The sequence below is a fragment of the Colias croceus genome, chromosome 28 (genome assembly GCF_905220415.1).
Source record: "Colias croceus chromosome 28, ilColCroc2.1".
Lineage (NCBI taxonomy): Eukaryota > Metazoa > Arthropoda > Insecta > Lepidoptera > Pieridae > Colias > Colias croceus.
This window is the reverse complement of record NC_059564.1, coordinates 1,941,874-1,959,591: the sequence shown is the minus strand read 5'-3', so window position 1 is coordinate 1,959,591 and position 17,718 is coordinate 1,941,874. Positions and strand designations below refer to the sequence as shown.

The following is a 17,718-nucleotide window of genomic DNA, read 5'->3' as shown; positions in this document are numbered from 1 at the left end:
AAAACATTTCTTTACTCTCCCAGTACATTTACCGCAACACAAATAACATAAAATAATTATAATTAACAATAGAACTGTAACAGATAAGTAATAATGATTCTTCATGTGTCTTTCGATATTATTAAAGTCCAATTGATTAGCTCCATTTTGAGCTATAATTATTTCTTCGTTCTTACTGTAACTTTTACCCATTTTGAAAATAATTTTACTTTATATTAATAAAATAAGATAAGTAATGTACTTTTAATGAGGTTTGATAGCAAATGAAACAAATATCATAAGACGTAAGTAAATTGCATTGTAACTGTGACCTACATAAAAATATGCAACGCTTATAAAAATCTACTTGATAATTTCGTAACTCGCCCGCTTCGTGTGGTACGAGGTACGAACTTATCGCTATTTGAAAATGAAACGCTTCGCTTAGACTTACTTACTAATTGGGGTTCCTTACTTGAATGTTGCGGCCTATAGGTTGTTACAAAAAATATTATATAAATTATTAACTAATTGCAAGATTGAACTGTATAAATAAAGTTTAATAAAAATGCTAAAAGAGTGACCATATTATTACCTATGTAATCCGATATAACTTACTTAGTAAATAGGTACTAATTATTATAAAACACGAAATACTAAATAGGCATCTTCAATGCGTAAAAACAAAACTATCGTATTACTTTATTCTTTCGCAATAGGTACACAAAAATGTAAAATATGCACAATATAATGTTAATCACATTTATGTAAAACATGTAATGATAAACAGTAATAATATGAAACAATAAAAACAAACTAAATTACTTTAAAACGTTGTATAGTGAACAATTAATATAAAAATTTGTATAAAACGCGATAGCTACATGTAAAAAAAAAAAAAAATGTATATAACACACAAGTATGATACATTGAATAACAGCACAGATAATGCTTAGAATTAAAGACCGTGTGAAGTACTATATATCGGCGAATCGCACGGGTCGTCGGATTACGCGACCGCTCCTAGTTACGCTTATGGGCGGCGCATGCTGAACCGACTTCGATACAGGAGTGTTATGCGGAACAATATTGTTCTCCACATTAACATCATCTTTTAATATAAAGGCTGGCTTCAACCTATCGATAGAAATCCTAACCTTTCTATTTGGCATTTGTATAACAAAACTTTTATTACCACGACTTATGACGCTGTATGGGCCATCGTAAGGTGGTTGAAGTGATTTTCTTACCGTATCATTTCTAACAAATACTTGATTGCATTCTTTCAAATCTGAATGTACGAAAATATTTCTAGAATTATATTGACGTATTGATTTAGGTCTTAATTTGCTAATTATATTTCTAATATGCTTAACATAATCATGTGCCTCGTTAAAATGATGTTCGCTATTTTCAAAAAATTCACCTGGAATTCTTATGTTTGTACCATACACCATTTCGCTTGCACTAATACTAGTATCTACGCGTGGAACTACTCTTAATCCTAACAATACTGTACTTAACTCTGTTAACCAATTATTTGACTCACTCATTCTGGCCATAAGGGCTGCCTTAAGAGATCTGTGCCATCTTTCTACTTTTCCGTTACTCTCTGGGTGAAAACTAGTTGTTCTTATTTTATTTATTCCAAATAATTTCATTAGTTGCTGGAACAAATTGCTTTCGAATTGGGTTCCTCGATCACTTGTCAACCTGATAGGACATCCAAACCTGCTTATCCACCCATTGTATATAACCTTTGCTACTTTTTCCGCATGTATATCTCTTATAGGAAAAGCTTCCGGCCACCCCGTGAACCTATCTATAACCGTGACTAAATACCTATAGCCCTCAGGTGTGCTAGGTAACGGACCTACTATATCTACATGTATGTGTTCAAAGCGTTGGCATGATGGGAAAGTACCTAACTCGGATTTGTTATGACGTTGTACTTTTGCACGTTGACATTTAATACATGTTTTCGCCCACTGCCCTACCTCTTTATTCATACCTGGCCAGTAATATCTATTTGCTACCATTTTTCTACTAGTGCGAATACCGGGATGGCTTAAATTATGGATTATATCAAAAGCGATTTTTCTAAACTTCTCTGTTAAATAAGGACGAGCTTTCTGTCCGCTAACGTTACAAACAATTGACTTATCGCATGTCGGTACTAAAATTTCCCTAAATTGCGTATTGTCCTTGACTAACTCTTGTAATTCTCTATCTTTACTCTGCTCTTCCGCTAATTCATTATAATCTATTACACTTTGACCTGATATACTTTCTATTCGTGATAAACAGTCCGCGACTACATTTTGTTCACCTGATATGTGACGTATGTCTGTTGTAAACTCACTTATATATAATAATTGCCTTGTTCTCCTAGCTACCTCTTTCTCACAGTTCTTTTTAGTAAAGGCGTATGTTAAAGGTTTATGATCTGTAAAGACTATTATTTGTCTCCCTTCTATTAAATTTTGAAAATGTTGTATTGACATATAAATAGCTAATAATTCGCGATCATATGCGGAGTATTTCTGTTGGGAATCTGTGATCTTTTTGGAAAAATAACCTAATGGTTGCCATTCATTATTAACAAATTGTTGCAAAACCGCACCTATGCATGTGTTCGAGGCGTCAGTAAAAAGTGCTAACTCGCAATCGGGCAACGGATGCGCTAACGTTACAGCATGTCGTAACTGTCGCCTACATTCCAAAAATGCTTTGTCAGCTGACTCATTCCACGTAATTACAGTATTATCGCGTTTCTTTGAACCATGTATAAATGAATTTAATATAGCTTGATTTTCTGCGGCTTTAGGTAAATGTGACCTATAAAAATTGATCATCCCTAAAAATCTACGTAGTTCCTCTACCGTTTTTGGTTTAGGAAAATTTTCAATAACCTTTACTTTACTCTCTAATGGATGGATACCGTTTGTATTTACCTTGTAGCCTAAAAATTCTATTTCTGTCTTACCAAAATCGCATTTACTTAAATTAATAGTTATACCATATTTGTCAAATCTTTCAAATATTAATTTTAAATGTTCCCTATGTTCCTCTAAGCTATTACTTGCTAAAATGACGTCATCTAAATAACAAAATAAAAAGTCAAATCCCTGTAAAACAATACAATTCATAAATCTTTGGAACGTTTGCGCAGCATTTCGCATGCCAAACATCATTCTAGTAAATTCAAACAATCCAAAAGGTGTAATAATCGCAGTTTTGGGAATGTCGTCTGGATGATTTAATATGCAATGATAAGCTCTATTTATGTCTATCCGCGAAAATATCTTTTTATTTGCTAACAGGTAAGTAAAATCCCTTAGTCTCGGAATAGGGTATCTATCAGGAATAGTAACAGCGTTTAGCCTCCTATAATCACCTACTGGTCTTATCTCGCCACCTTTTTTAGGTACTATGTGCAACGGACTAGCCCAAGGACTTTTCGATGGCCTGCATATGCCCATCTCTTGCATTACCTGGAACTCCTCTTTAACCCTTCTATACCTATCTGGCGGCAATGGCCGCGCCCGCGCGTAAACTGGTGGACCAGTGGTTTCAATATGATGATAAATGGCATGAGTAGGTGTTTCCTTAAACGAAACCGGTTTTGTTATATTAGGAAATTCTTTCAACAAATTATAAAGCGGGTGTGTATCCATAATCGTACATATTGGTGCCTGCGACGAATTAGTTATAGAACAAACAACATTCAAGTTAGTTACCCTGTCAACAAGTTTCTTATTTCTTAAATCTACTAATAAATTATGAAACTCTAAAAAATCCGCTCCTAATATAGGTTGGCTTACGTCTGCAATTACAAATGTCCATCGATAAGACCTTCTTAAATTTAAATTTAAATGTATTGTTTTTACACCATAAGTTTTAATTTCGCTATTATTCGCGGCAAAAAGTTTATAATTAGAACACTCACCGGACAGCTTCTGCTTACGTGTTACTGGTACCACCGAAATATTTGCACCTGTGTCCACTAAAAATGTCATTCCGGTCTCCTTATCGAATACACTAAGACGGTGATTCTTGTTAGGTACGTGATCCACCGCCGATATCCGTACCGCACTTAGTTTTCCGGTGAAGATGACCGAGATGGCGCTTTCCAGGCACACGGCTTTTCACAGGCTCGAGCTCGCTCACGAAAACGAAAGTGGTATCTGCACAACCAGTTTGGATGTTCTGGAGTCATGCGTGGTCTTGACGATGATCTGGAACGCGCTCTTCCTCGAAATCCTCCTCGTCCACGGCCATACCCTCGAAAACGGCTGCGGTGGTATTGTTGTCGCCTGTCCTTCACCTCCTCGCGCAGTGATGCAATTTCCAAATTCATTTTCTGGAACTGTCTGTCTGCACTTTCTTCATACACTTGCAAGAGCCGCTCCTTTATAGCATCGTACTTGTTGTTTTCAGGTGGTGAAAAACAGATATCACTGATTTGCTGCAGTGTTTCGCATCCTAATTTGGTGATAACAAGGTCGTATTTCGCTGCGTCTCCTAACTTTTGCGGGCGTACTATGGTTTCTAGTTGGAAAAACCACAGTCTCGGCATTGCAGTCCAAAACTCTGGTATGCGAGAACCGACGCTGATTGCTGCTAATTCTCCTTGTCCTTCCTCCATCTTATATGTAGCGTCTCTATCTGAATCTCGTTTTTCTGGTGTTGGCGTCGGTTCCGTAGCTGGTGCTGCGACTTGTTTTCCTGACATGGGAAACATAGCGAGTTGATATCACTTCTCACGCCACGTCACTTCACGTATCGTATCGTGCTGAGATCACGTCGGGGTCACCAATGTTAAGTTGCGTGAATAAAGGAGACAAGTGAAACGCTCGGACGCTAGATATCAACTGGTTTATTGTATGAAATAAAATTGTAACACAACGCACGCTCGCAAGTCGCATCTTGCGCTGTCATCATTTTCACATATTTAGGTATAACTATAAGTACGTGTCGCCACATATCTACAGCTACGTTATGAATTATGATATAAAAATATTGTGTTATTAGCTTTTTGGAGACAAAAATTATAAAAACTATATGTTTGGCTTGGATATCGATTTTGCATCACGCTCTAAGTTTATTAAAAAAAATTTTCGTTGTAGTTTTTCCTACGCGACTTTTCTACGATTTTATTATGTTGTATAGAATATAGATGACTAGGTTTCCGCCCGCGGCTTCGCGTGCGCAGTCAAATAAAAACCCGCATTAGTTCCCGTTCCCGTGGGATTTTCGGGATTGCGTCATTTTCCCGGGATAAAAAGTAGCCTATGTCCTTTCTCGGGTATCAAAATATCTCCATACCAAATTTCATGAAAATTGGTTCAGTAGTTTAGGCGTGATTGAGTAACAGACAGACAGACAGACAGAGTTACTTTCGCATTTATAATATTAGTATGGATTATTAGGTACATATTACTTTTGTATATTATGCACTATAGCGATAATTTGATATTACAAGTTACAACTCTTTCTAACTATACGCGAAAGATACGCGAAGATACAGTGCGCATATCTTTACTAGTAAATATTGAAATCAAAAATGTTCGACTAATTTCACACTGCATGCAGATAGATTACTAATAATTATTTTATAAGTCTATGTATTCTGTATTCACTGTGACCGGTCGACAACCGTTCCGCGGTCTGGCGCCCGTGTGAAAACGCCATCAAAAATGGTATAATATGTTTATATTCTATTGTTATACTCTTATTGTTTCATTTAATTGATGGAGCGAATCATTTTGCTGTTAACATGGTGATAGACTTTGATGGTGTCTATGTTTAGGTACCTACATTTTAAAGGAACTTTTAGGCCGGTTGCAAAGCTTCACCGACCATCAGTGCGTACGTCAGTCACGCTTGTCATATGTATGGAAATTCATAAAACCTTTCATAGCTAGACCGACCTACGCACGCGTGTACACTAGGGCAATGTGTAGTTATTTTGGACTACGGCTTCAGCAAGTTTATAAGTATGTGTATCTGCCCGGATTAAAAGTATAATAAATAATTTTCTGGGCTTTTTCTATTTACTATATAAATAATATTTTAATAATACGCGAAGCTTACGAAGTAATATCATAATAAATATAAAAAATATAACTTCAAGCTATTTTACTAATATTGGTGGTGTTGCGTGATAGAACAACAAACAAGCATACGTATACTTTCCGAATTACTATAATATAGGAAGTAATAAATACTAAGATAACAAAATAACGGTAATAAAATGGGATATCAACTTAACGAAAATAGCCTCTAATCTGATAGACTTAAACATGAACAAAGCCACGCGGCGGAACTAGTAGGCTACTATGAACCGTGAAAAATCTTCCTTGAGTGAACAATTTTATACAGGGTGATTCTTTAATTCGAATATTCTACTCAATAAAAGTAGTATGTATGTATGGTGGCCAAATTTATTTGTTTAATATATTATGACGTCTATAAAAATTATGAATAACTAAACTAAACTAACTATAACTCCTGTTGGTCTTAGCGTGATGATATATAGCCTGAGCCAAGCTGAAGAGTTTGTTTGTTTGTTTGTTTGAACGCACTAATCTCGGGAACTACTGGTCCGATTTGAAAAATTCTTTCGGTGTTGGATAGCCCATTTATCGAAGAAGGCTATAGGCTATAATATCATTACGCTTAGACAAACAGGAGCGCAACCACGTGGGTGAAACCGCGCACAGCTAGTTTAAAACAAACCCGTCTCTTCAATGCTAATTGACTACTGTCACTTATAAACGAGAAAGATAAACTGCCGTTATTACACTTATTAATTGGTAGTTTACATCAAGTCAATCAGAATCATTAGATTGGATTTTATTATATGCAATATACACCTACACTAATAATATGAACGTTTGTTTGTTTATAACGGAATTTTATTATTTCATTAGTAGAGTTGTATTATTAAGTGCTATATCTAATATATATAAAAATGAATCGCAAAATGTGTTGGTAAGCGCATAACTCGAGAACGGCTGAACCGATTTCGATAATTCTTTTTTTATTACATTCCTTGAAGTACGAGGATGGTTCTTATGTAGAAAACGTAAACATGTACCACGGGCAAAGCCGGGGCGGACCGCTAGTGTATAATAAAATTGCCAGAAGAGTGTCTGAATTTTAGTAAAAATCGGTTATTTCAATATTAACAAATATTGAAAATATTGATTTTTACTAAATGCATATTTATGAATACACTGTATATATACCAAAATAGGGATTTCTAACATTTTTGTCCGTCTGTTAGTCTCGGCTAATCTCAGGAACGGCGGGACCGATTTTGACGGGATGTTCACCAGAAAGTTTATTTAAAGTTTTGATTAAGTACTCATATTCGATCATAAGTTCATACTTATAACTACATTCGTCTAATGATGAAGCAGTATTATATACGTCCATAGTAAAACCGGTTCCTATCGTTAAGTGATGACAGGTCGATTGAGATTCATTACCACGTAGTTATAATTGTATGATGTGATTTGTTCTCACCGTTGTGATATGTTTTTTGTAAATTGTGTGATATGATGGTTTCCGTATTCTCTGCGTGTTTCAGTATTGTTAAGTCTTAATGCTTTTTTTAAAAACATTTATTGTTTATGATTTACTTTTTTCATTTTAATATGTCGGATCAGGACGTTATATGTTATACTTATATCTATACATATAATAAATCTGTAGAAGGGTCAATTCTGTACATTGAAAATATTGAAAAAATAAATACCAGGGGGTGTTACTGGATCGATACCAAGACCAAATATGTGGTTAAAAAAATTTTTGTCTGTCTGTCTGTCTGTCTGTCTGTCTGTATGTTCAGGCATCACGTGAAAACTAACGGTTCGATTTCGATGAAACTTGGTATAATTATACCTTATTATCCTGGGCGTAAAATAGGATACTTTTTATCCTGGAAAAATACGTAAAAAAAATTAATCTTAATATTTCAGTTTTATCCATAGACGTTGTTCCGCAGAACCGCGAACACACGTTGCGTATTATTATAGGCCTAGCCGTATTTGGGAATTGGTTCCAATAGATATTTATAAGATGTTATTGTCAGAGGTACTCAAAATGGAGAAATAAACCATCCACGCGAAGACCGACATCCGCGCGGACGGAGTCGCGGGCGGAAGCTAAACTAGCTTCCTAATATATCTATAAATAAATCAATACCGGTGTAACTATTACTTGAAATTTATGTTAGTTCATTGTTTTAATATATTGTGTTGATTTAAACATATTCTTCTCATTTGTTTTGAGATATGCAAACAACTTATTTTAAAAGATTATTATGAAATATTTAAGAAAAGAGCACTCTGTATAATGATTACGACGCGTTACGCGATGATAATTTTGATTGTGCTCAGACTGTTAACCCGTGGTCAAGTATCTGTTTACTACTTTGTACTTATTTATGACCATTTATATTATTTTAAAATCAAAGAGAAGAAAAGGTCAAACTGTTTGTTTTGTAAAATTATTAAAAAACTACAAAGCAGTTTCTAAAAAAAAGAACGTATGTGCCTAGCACACGTGTCCGAAGTGAAACTTCTTTGGCAAGATTCGTAGATAGTAGATACCAAAATCCTCGCCCTCCATGCCGGTATTGCCATGAGGCGACCGTGGAATTTTACTCTCAACGCGCCTAAAGAAATTTCACTTCAAAAATATCAAAACTGCTATAAAAGAGCACCCTGTATAATGACTACGACGCGTTACGCGATCAGATAATTTTGATTGTGCTCAGACTGTTAACCTGTGGTCAAGTATCTGTTTACTACTATACTTTATTACCTTTTGTATAATTGTTTCAGCTCAATCTAGAGTCTTTTGCCAGTAATTAAAATACTCTAAAAATATTAAACGCAATTAAAATTAATATCGTATAGGTAGTATAAATTAATAATATGTATTAGTTTTGTATATTCTGATTCCCAATATGTTTATCGAAATCACACTATTAAATCACTTAAAATAAACTTTTTTATTTAAATACTTAAATTTTTAGTTACTGCGTGCTTGCTCACTTTATAATATGCTCTTTTATATTTTCTCGTGTAGAGCAGTGAAGTAGAGCAGTAGAGTAGTGAAGCCGCGATTATATTATCATCGCGGCTTCACTTCTCATTTCATATTATAAAACCGCATAGTATAAAGTCGCTTTCTCCGTCCCCATGTCCCTATGTCCCTTTGTATGCTTAAAATTTTATAATATTATAATTTATTGGGTTTTAGACAAAGCGGGTGAAGCCTAAGGGCGAAGCTGCGGGCGGTAAGCTAGTAAATTATAAATAGTGTAACTATTTTAAACTAACACGACTTTATTTTACGTATTTACATTTTACACATAAGATATGTAGTTTTTACTACTTAAGGCGACTACACCACCGAAACTAGCGCCCCCCCAACATTTTATTTTTTTACTCCTAAACCAGATCAAATTTAAAAAATCTAGCTCGGTACTTTGCTAGTATATTACTTGTAGTATTTAAGTATTACTTTTCATTATTTTGCATTCGGTAAATTAGGAGAACTTTTGATTACCGCCAAAAGTGGCCACTTTTGGCGGTAATCAAAAGTTCTCTAGAATAATGAACAGTTAGAATAGTGAAAAGTAATACCAAAAATACTACAAGTAATATACTAGCAAAGTACCGAGCTAGATTTTTTAAATTTGATCTGGTTAAGGAGTAAAAAAATAAAATGTTCGGTGGCGCTAGTTTCGGTGGTGTAGGCCTCTTAACTCGTTTGAACACCGCTACTCTATAATCCGTTTTACGGTAAAATTTTAATATTTACGTTAAAAAAAGCCGTTCCTTTTTACGTTGGAAAAACGTTATTACCGCTTATTTGGTGAATCGTAAATGATGTAAGAAATTCTGCGTATTTTGAGTCAAGTTTATTAAATAAAACGATAAAAGTAATATGCCTGAATATAAACAAACATACATAATTAACATGACGATTTGCTCTGATTCCGCTCGAGTGGACAATTTTTTTATACTTATCAAAAACACAGAATTAAGAATGGTATTATCTGTTCTATTTTACTTCTAATACCTATATTAAGTGTCTGAAAATGAATCGAGAAATGTACAATGTACAAACATGTATCATAAATACAAAATGTACAAAATATTTGCACACCCAAATAGTGGGTAGAATGTATTAGCGCCTTAATATTGTAACAACACCTTTTTTGTAACTACATTCTTGTAAATAAATGAAATTTGAATTTGAATTTGAATTTGAATAAATTATTACATATACTACTTAATAGATACTTATGACATATTTACTAATAGATTGTAACGTATGTATGTGAACTATGAATAACAGTTTCTTCTATTTACATACAAATAAAAGCTCTAGAAGGCTATCCAGAAATAGCCACAAGACAAATTGCACTTTATAAGCAAGTTCGCAATAAAAATAAAAACCATTATTTTCCATACAATCGCGGTAATTTCAACGCAAACGCATACGTATGGAATGGCGGCAAATTTAATATTGTCATTCGGTTTTCCTTTACGCATATATTGTGATGTCAGAACGCAATATGGCGGCGCAAAACAAATTATTAATTTATTATAGAATGAATCATTGTTTGTGGCAATGATTTTTCAATGCCTTATTGTATTAGCATATTAAGCGAGCAGAGCTATTATTGAATATTATGGTTTCTATGAAGAAATTTTTGTGTTATGTGAATTTAGTTGTGAATGCAGTTAACGAATGCCATTTTCGGCTAAGTTTTAATCCAGCGGAGTACCTTAATATAAAAACGCTGTGTTACTGTAAAATTCTTAAAAATAAATAGCTACATACTTACATAAAAAAAACAATCAATATTGGCGGGAAAACCTCTTTTGTTTCGTCAAGCCATTCGATAAACATTCGAATTTCGCGCCACTTCAAATGCCATGTGTCATTCGGTTTGTTTTTTTTTCGCCGCGTCACTAGGCAAAGGAGACGAGCTGATGACATAACTGTCAATGTCAAATGATTATTAAGCAACACACGTATTTGGGACGGATGTCGGCCCGTCTTATGTGGCCCATTTCACTATTGTTAATTAATTTGTCTCTGAGTCTTGCATATATCATGGTTATGTGGCTACCGTTTTGTGAGCTATTAATTATTAAATACGTTGAATGTAATTATAATGGATGTAGGCTATTGCTATTATATAGTTTATTAACTATGTATCGGAAAATTATATTGAAGTCTTATTGCTATATTGTTGGTTTGTCTTCACGTCGCATATTAATTTATGAGAATTACAATAGGTATTTATTTAAACTAACTATCTATAAATTCGTTTTCATTCACTATTTCATATAGGTATCCTAGAAGTCATTTTAGTACAAACACAGATAATATTACTATACGAACGTACCTACCTATAGGCAAAATATAAACATAATTTATGACCCGCATACCAAGGCGTCTAATGTGTGAAGGAAAAACAACTAAAATACTTTAGAATACCGACAAAGGTCGATAAATACAACCAAGTAATGTAAGTGTAATGCACCACCACCTTAAATGTAATCCTTCTAAATTTTCGGGTTGTCTGGCAGAAATCGCTTACAGCGATAAGACCGCCCTCTGTACATGTTATTACTTGTATGGCTCTTAGTTTATAATCCTGTATTAATTGTGCAATAAAGTATTTTTCATTTCATTTCATTTCATTCATTTCATTTCATTCAAGTATGCAATTGTTAATAATTTGTATTTAGATTGATAAAATTCTACTCAGGCCATTTAAAGTAAAGAATCTGATGACAATGGAGATTAAATGCGCCGGCGCATGTCTGTTTGGTATTTATTCTATTTCTTTTTATAATGCTTAGAAAGATTAAGCTTCAAGCTGGAAAGTTTTTCTTTTAAGTTGAGATTTATTTATGTGTTTGTACAGTATCTGTGGTTGTCTTTTAGATAGAGATGAACGCATTTTTCCAAGCACGTTTATTTTAGCATTTTCACACGACGAAGTATACACTTAGAATTTTAATAACTTAGTTTTATATAATATGTTAAAAGTTTATACCAAATATAAATGGTCTCACCAAAAAACAATATAACACAGTCTAACTTTAAACCAGGGATCTTTCACTTTAATAATTATACAGGGTGTCCCCAGTCCCACTGTTGGTATTCTAAGCTCAAAGGAAGCTATAGTTTTGCATACACTGAGTACGTAAAAAATACTTATAAAATTTCAGACGCATTTTTTTCAAATAGATGGATTTTTTAAAACTGTATGTTGTACAGTTGTACACCCATAACAAGCAACCCACCCACTTTGCCACCCGCACGTGAGCTATCGTTTAAGATTATGTTTTCATAGACAAAATGCTCACATTAGAGAAACGGTATATGCCGGCTGCACTAAGCTAGAGAAGAGAACATGAATTTTCAGGAAAAATTTAGCAAAAAAATTTTGACGTAATTTTGTTGTTTAAGTATTTTTTACATGATCAGTGCATACACGTGTATGCAAAACTACAATTAAAGTTAAACCCTGTCTAAAGTTTCTATATGTTTATGTGTAAAATTTAGGGGTTATAAACCTATTGTTATACTTTCTTATATTGAAAATTAAAACACTCACCTTCTGACAGAAAATTTTGTGAATTCGAAAACATTATGTGAATCATGAAAAACAGAAAAAATGAAAAGACCACACCCAATGTAAAATAGAAACCCCTCGGGGGTAAAATACATGCTACTTGCACATTAGGGTAAATGCATTATTCCTACTGCTATACAAGTGATAACTGCGTTAAAAACAACCGACTTCAAACTTGCACTTGCAAAATTTACAAATACCTACAGACAAAAATGCTCATAAAATAAAAACTACTGGGCCTATCCGAATAAAATTTTTATGGGACCAATTCGACACCATCCCGCATCGAACAAAAAAAGAATCACGTAAATCGGTTCAGAAACCTGGGAGTAATCGGTGTACATACATAAAAAAAAACCTCCTCCTTTTTTTTGAAGTCGGTTAAAAACGAAACTGACTTTTCTGATAAGATAGTATTTAATTAATTAAAAAGATAGCAGACTTTCTGATGAATTCAACAGTATATTGATAAAATAAATATCAATTAAAATGTATAACACTACCTACTGTTTTTATCTATGTATATTTTTTTATCTGTTTTCATTTGAATTTCTTATGATACCTATCTACATTCTGAAATTTGTGTTTCTTTTTTATCTTTGAAAATGATACATTATTGAAGTAAAACTTCTTTAGGCGCGTTGAGAGCAAATTCTAAGGTCGCGTCATGGTAATATCGTCACGTCATGACGTAAGGCGCCGATTTTAGTATCTTTGAATCTTGCCAAAGAAATTTCACTTCTGACACGTGTGCTCGGCACACACGCTCTTCTTTCACTTAGCGTAGTGAGTGCCACAGACATAGATAATAATTTACTATTATATTACCTATGAAATGTTCCTAATTTTATAAATATTACGGAAATGCAAATTCCCAGTGAGAAACATTAAAATGTTATCGTACGCACGAACGGGGAATCGAATCGGTTATCTCTATTCGATCGGGGAATCTCTGAACCACGGATTGTACTTAGCTCCTGACTAACTGTGTAAAGAGGTATGTGGTTTAAGGGATAGGAACTTACTTCAAAGTTTCATTGATAGGTAAGATTTTCTTATAACTATTTTAGCTTTTCTCAAAGAAATAAAAACTATAATCTCCAGAACTCGAATACTATTTAAGTTTCGTTCCATTTAAAAATATTTATACCGTCCAATAACTCAGCCCCCGGAATCACAGACACAATAGAAAATCTATTATGTCTGTGATATAGATAATCTATTGTGTCGTGGCCCGATCGGGCCGCTCGGGGCTCAATGGGTAGATAAGTACACTCTTTTTGAAGACGCAAAAAAATTTAAAGCTTTGATAAACATAGCCTGGATTAATAATAGTGTGGCGTGCCTAGGGTTTATATCAAGGCCGAAAAAAAATTGATCACCCATCCAATTAAAGACTGTGCCATCCGTTGCTTATCCTCGATTTTAATACTAACAAATTAAAAAGGCTATTATCACTCAGTTTATGGCTTACACCACTTCTAGCTAACATTTGAATAAAGGGATTGAATATATAGCCATCTTCAACTAGAAGCCTTTATTGAAAGTTCTATAACATTCGTTGAAGAAGTAATCTATCATCAACTGTTCGCACGGGTTACATCTTATTATTTATTGATTCAAAATTTATTAGTTATACAGACAGATTCAAACCCTAATCCAAAAATCACTAGAATCCGTTCAGCCGTTCTTGAGTTACTAGTGATGCCTAGGACCATGTTCTTAATAATTCCTTATCAATAAATCGCGTTATAATTCAACAAAAACCTAGTTTATATTACGCATATATTCCAGGTAAATGAAACAAAAAGTACTATACATTTGACGTTATCCTTAACACAAAACCCACATACGCAAATGTAAGCCTATACACGTAGCACTTAGCTCGTTTGCCCTTCTAGTGCTGATATATGACAGTAATACGACTGAAATGATTAGCACCTGCTCTTCGGGACTCGTAAACTGTCCGCTACTCTGGCCGTATATTAGTAACATCTGCTATGGTTTAGGCTGGTCGTGGACTGAGCGTTTATGTTTTATTATTTTATATTCCACAATATGTATCTATATTGCTTCGGGATGCGAGATGCCCGGAATTTTATACGTCTTGAGAAACATCACTGCAAAAGAATATTTCTAATTATTAATTTATTCATTTGAAATGTTCCGAACACCGCGACCGTCACGTCGTATATTTGAATGTTGCCAAAGAAGTTTTACTTCTGACACGTGTGCTCGGCGCATATGAAATGATTCTCATCACATATATCATACATCTTTTGGAATGAATGAAGTTCGTCGGGCGATGCTACAGGTTAAATCTCACCTAACAAAATCCTCACAATCTCTAACCAGATGTAAAATAACTAGGTTTATGATATGTATGTCGTGGCCATATCGTAGATTTGCTCATTTCATGAAAGTTTGCCATTTCATGAAATGAACAAATCTACGATATGGCCACGACATGTACACAATAATGAGTGTTAAATGTATCCATAAAGTCGCCCCTTTACCCGTTCGTATCTAAACAGCCTAACGACAGAGTCCTCGTATAAAAACACAGGCGTAACAGTGAAAACTAACCAGTTCGTACGTTTTACGAGTTGAAAAAGTGGCTCAGGAGGTAACTGTGACGTAGTGATGTGCCTGAATATCGATGTTTTGGTGTCGATTGGGAAAACGTGTCTACATAAGATCAAATAATACAGGATAAATGTATGCTCCATAGTAATAACATTTGTAGGAAAGAAAATTTATTTTTGCTTTTCGTTGTTATTTGTTACTACTAAGGCTAATATAAAAACAATCAGTTATGCTGGCAAAATATGATGTTATTACACACGTCATTGGTTCTCAGTCGTTTCCTCTATAAAAACTTAAAATTTATTAAGCTATTATTAAGATAATTAAAATGTATGTAATAATACTGATATCCGGGTAGTGCATATTGTCATGCATCATTTGATTTGCCATTTATTTTAATGTCTTAATACCTGTATTACTACAACTTTCTGGATTTGCATACAGGATAGCTTTTTCCTGAATAGCTGTAGTACGAACAAAACCATGGTAACTCATAGTCTATTTCTATAGATTTTCGGAAGCATTTTAACGTAGGATTCATATCACTCACTTGTCTTTAATTTTTAATAGATCAATAAATGATTTTTAACTAGTAGTCACTGATCTGTCAGCGCTATATTCCTGATAATTAATTGATAGTGATGTAGTTATCGATTATTTACGATTAATTGCCTTTATTGCGCTTCCATATAAATACCATCTCAGGGTACGTAATCAGTTTAATTACCTGCCGTATCTTATTTTTAAAGGGTTAAAATAAAACTAGTGATGCACAACTTTATTACATCGATAATATCGGTAATTTACCGGACTTACGCATAGATAATAATTAGTGTCTTTTCAGTTTTTTATTTGGATCGTGTGTGTTTAAGAATTCTAAACAGTTACGTACCTAATTGATTATAATATGTTTACCGTTTAAAACGATTGTTAATTTTTATAACTGTTCGTTGTTTTATGTCATTTTTATAGCATTCCCTTTGATTATATTGCCTGGGAAAGGTAAGGTGTACTATTGTAGTTCTAATTTTAGAAAAAAGGTATTTCCTCATAGATTTGTGCAATGATGCGAGTAATTATAGTCTTATAGTAAGTATAAAGCGAATGTTTGAGCCCTTGAGGTATGTCTGAGTAATTTTAATGGAAATAATTAGAAAATTTAAAATGAATTTAATTGTTGGCTCGGTAAGGATTCCAACTGAATCAAATTCTTATGCTGGTATGTTATCTTATTACTTTGTGGCCAATTTGTACATTGTTTACTACGTTTTATAACATAGTTTTGTAACTAATTGTAATCGATATTTATATACATCCCTACTATGCAAGATTGGGTATGTATGGATGAATTTGCGTACTGTATAAAACTACATAAATAAATGGAGTTCAACAAACGCAACATCAAAATACAAATAATTATCTTATATTATTGTGTCTTCGCCCGCGTTTTCAAAGGAAAACCCGCATAATTCCCGTTCCCGTGGGATTTCCGGGATAAAACCTTTCCTATGTGTTAATCCAAGTTACCCTCTATATGTGTGCTAAATTTCATTATAATCGGTTCAGTGCTTTATGTTTGTACATGCATACAAACCTTTCCTCTTTATAATATTATTATAGTTTATATTATATTATATTTACGAAACTTAATATAGTATTGTATATTTCAATGCTATATATCTAATATCAAACTTTCATATTGTTTAAATGATTATAATAATTATGATGAAATCTATTACAATCTGAATGTACAACCGCGCATTCATCAACAGCCTTACTAAATAACAAAAAAGTATCGATAATCGGTACAACCCTATTAATCCTACCAATACGCTCGATGTAATGGACGGCGCTTGTAATCTATTTTTAAACCGATAACTTAAAACAACCGGTTAAGGTTTTTACGATTCTTAATGCTGAGGAATTTAAAAATGAGATGTGAGGACTTTTATTACGCGACACGACCGAGACATCGTTACGATATAATATCGAATGGTGTAAATTAGAAATAAAAGATTCAGGGAAAGCATTGCTGGCTTTGTTTTAAAAATAAGTGTAGTACGATGTGGCTTTTATTATTGTAAAGTTGTATATTTTCTAAAAAATTATAGTTTTCTAAATAACATTGGAAAAAGATCACCATCTAATATCGATTACAAACATCGATAGTTGAAGAAACTATCTTTAATATATATAAATCTCGTGTCACAATGTTTATCCTCAATGGACTCCTAAACCACTTAACCGATTATAATAAAATTCGCACACCATGTGCAGTTCGATCCAACTTGAGAGATAGGATAGTTTAAATCTCAAATCGTTTTAGAGAAAGCGGGCGAAGCCGCGGCCGGTAAGCTAGTCTTCTTATAAGTATTTGAGTATTGCTGTACTTCTAAGAACTGATCACAATATTGTGTTGTAACCTGGTCCACAACTTTTTATTCCAACTGATCCATTTAATAAATTGTTTACAT

The 17,718-nt window shown here is 33.7% G+C and overlaps 1 protein-coding gene across 1 annotated transcript in view; it reads right to left on the bottom strand.

The window, feature by feature from the left end:
• LOC123704194 overlaps positions 1-17,718 on the bottom strand; it is a 61,936-nt gene that overhangs the window by 10,462 nt on the left and 33,756 nt on the right. The gene's annotated exons all lie outside the window — the stretch shown is intronic.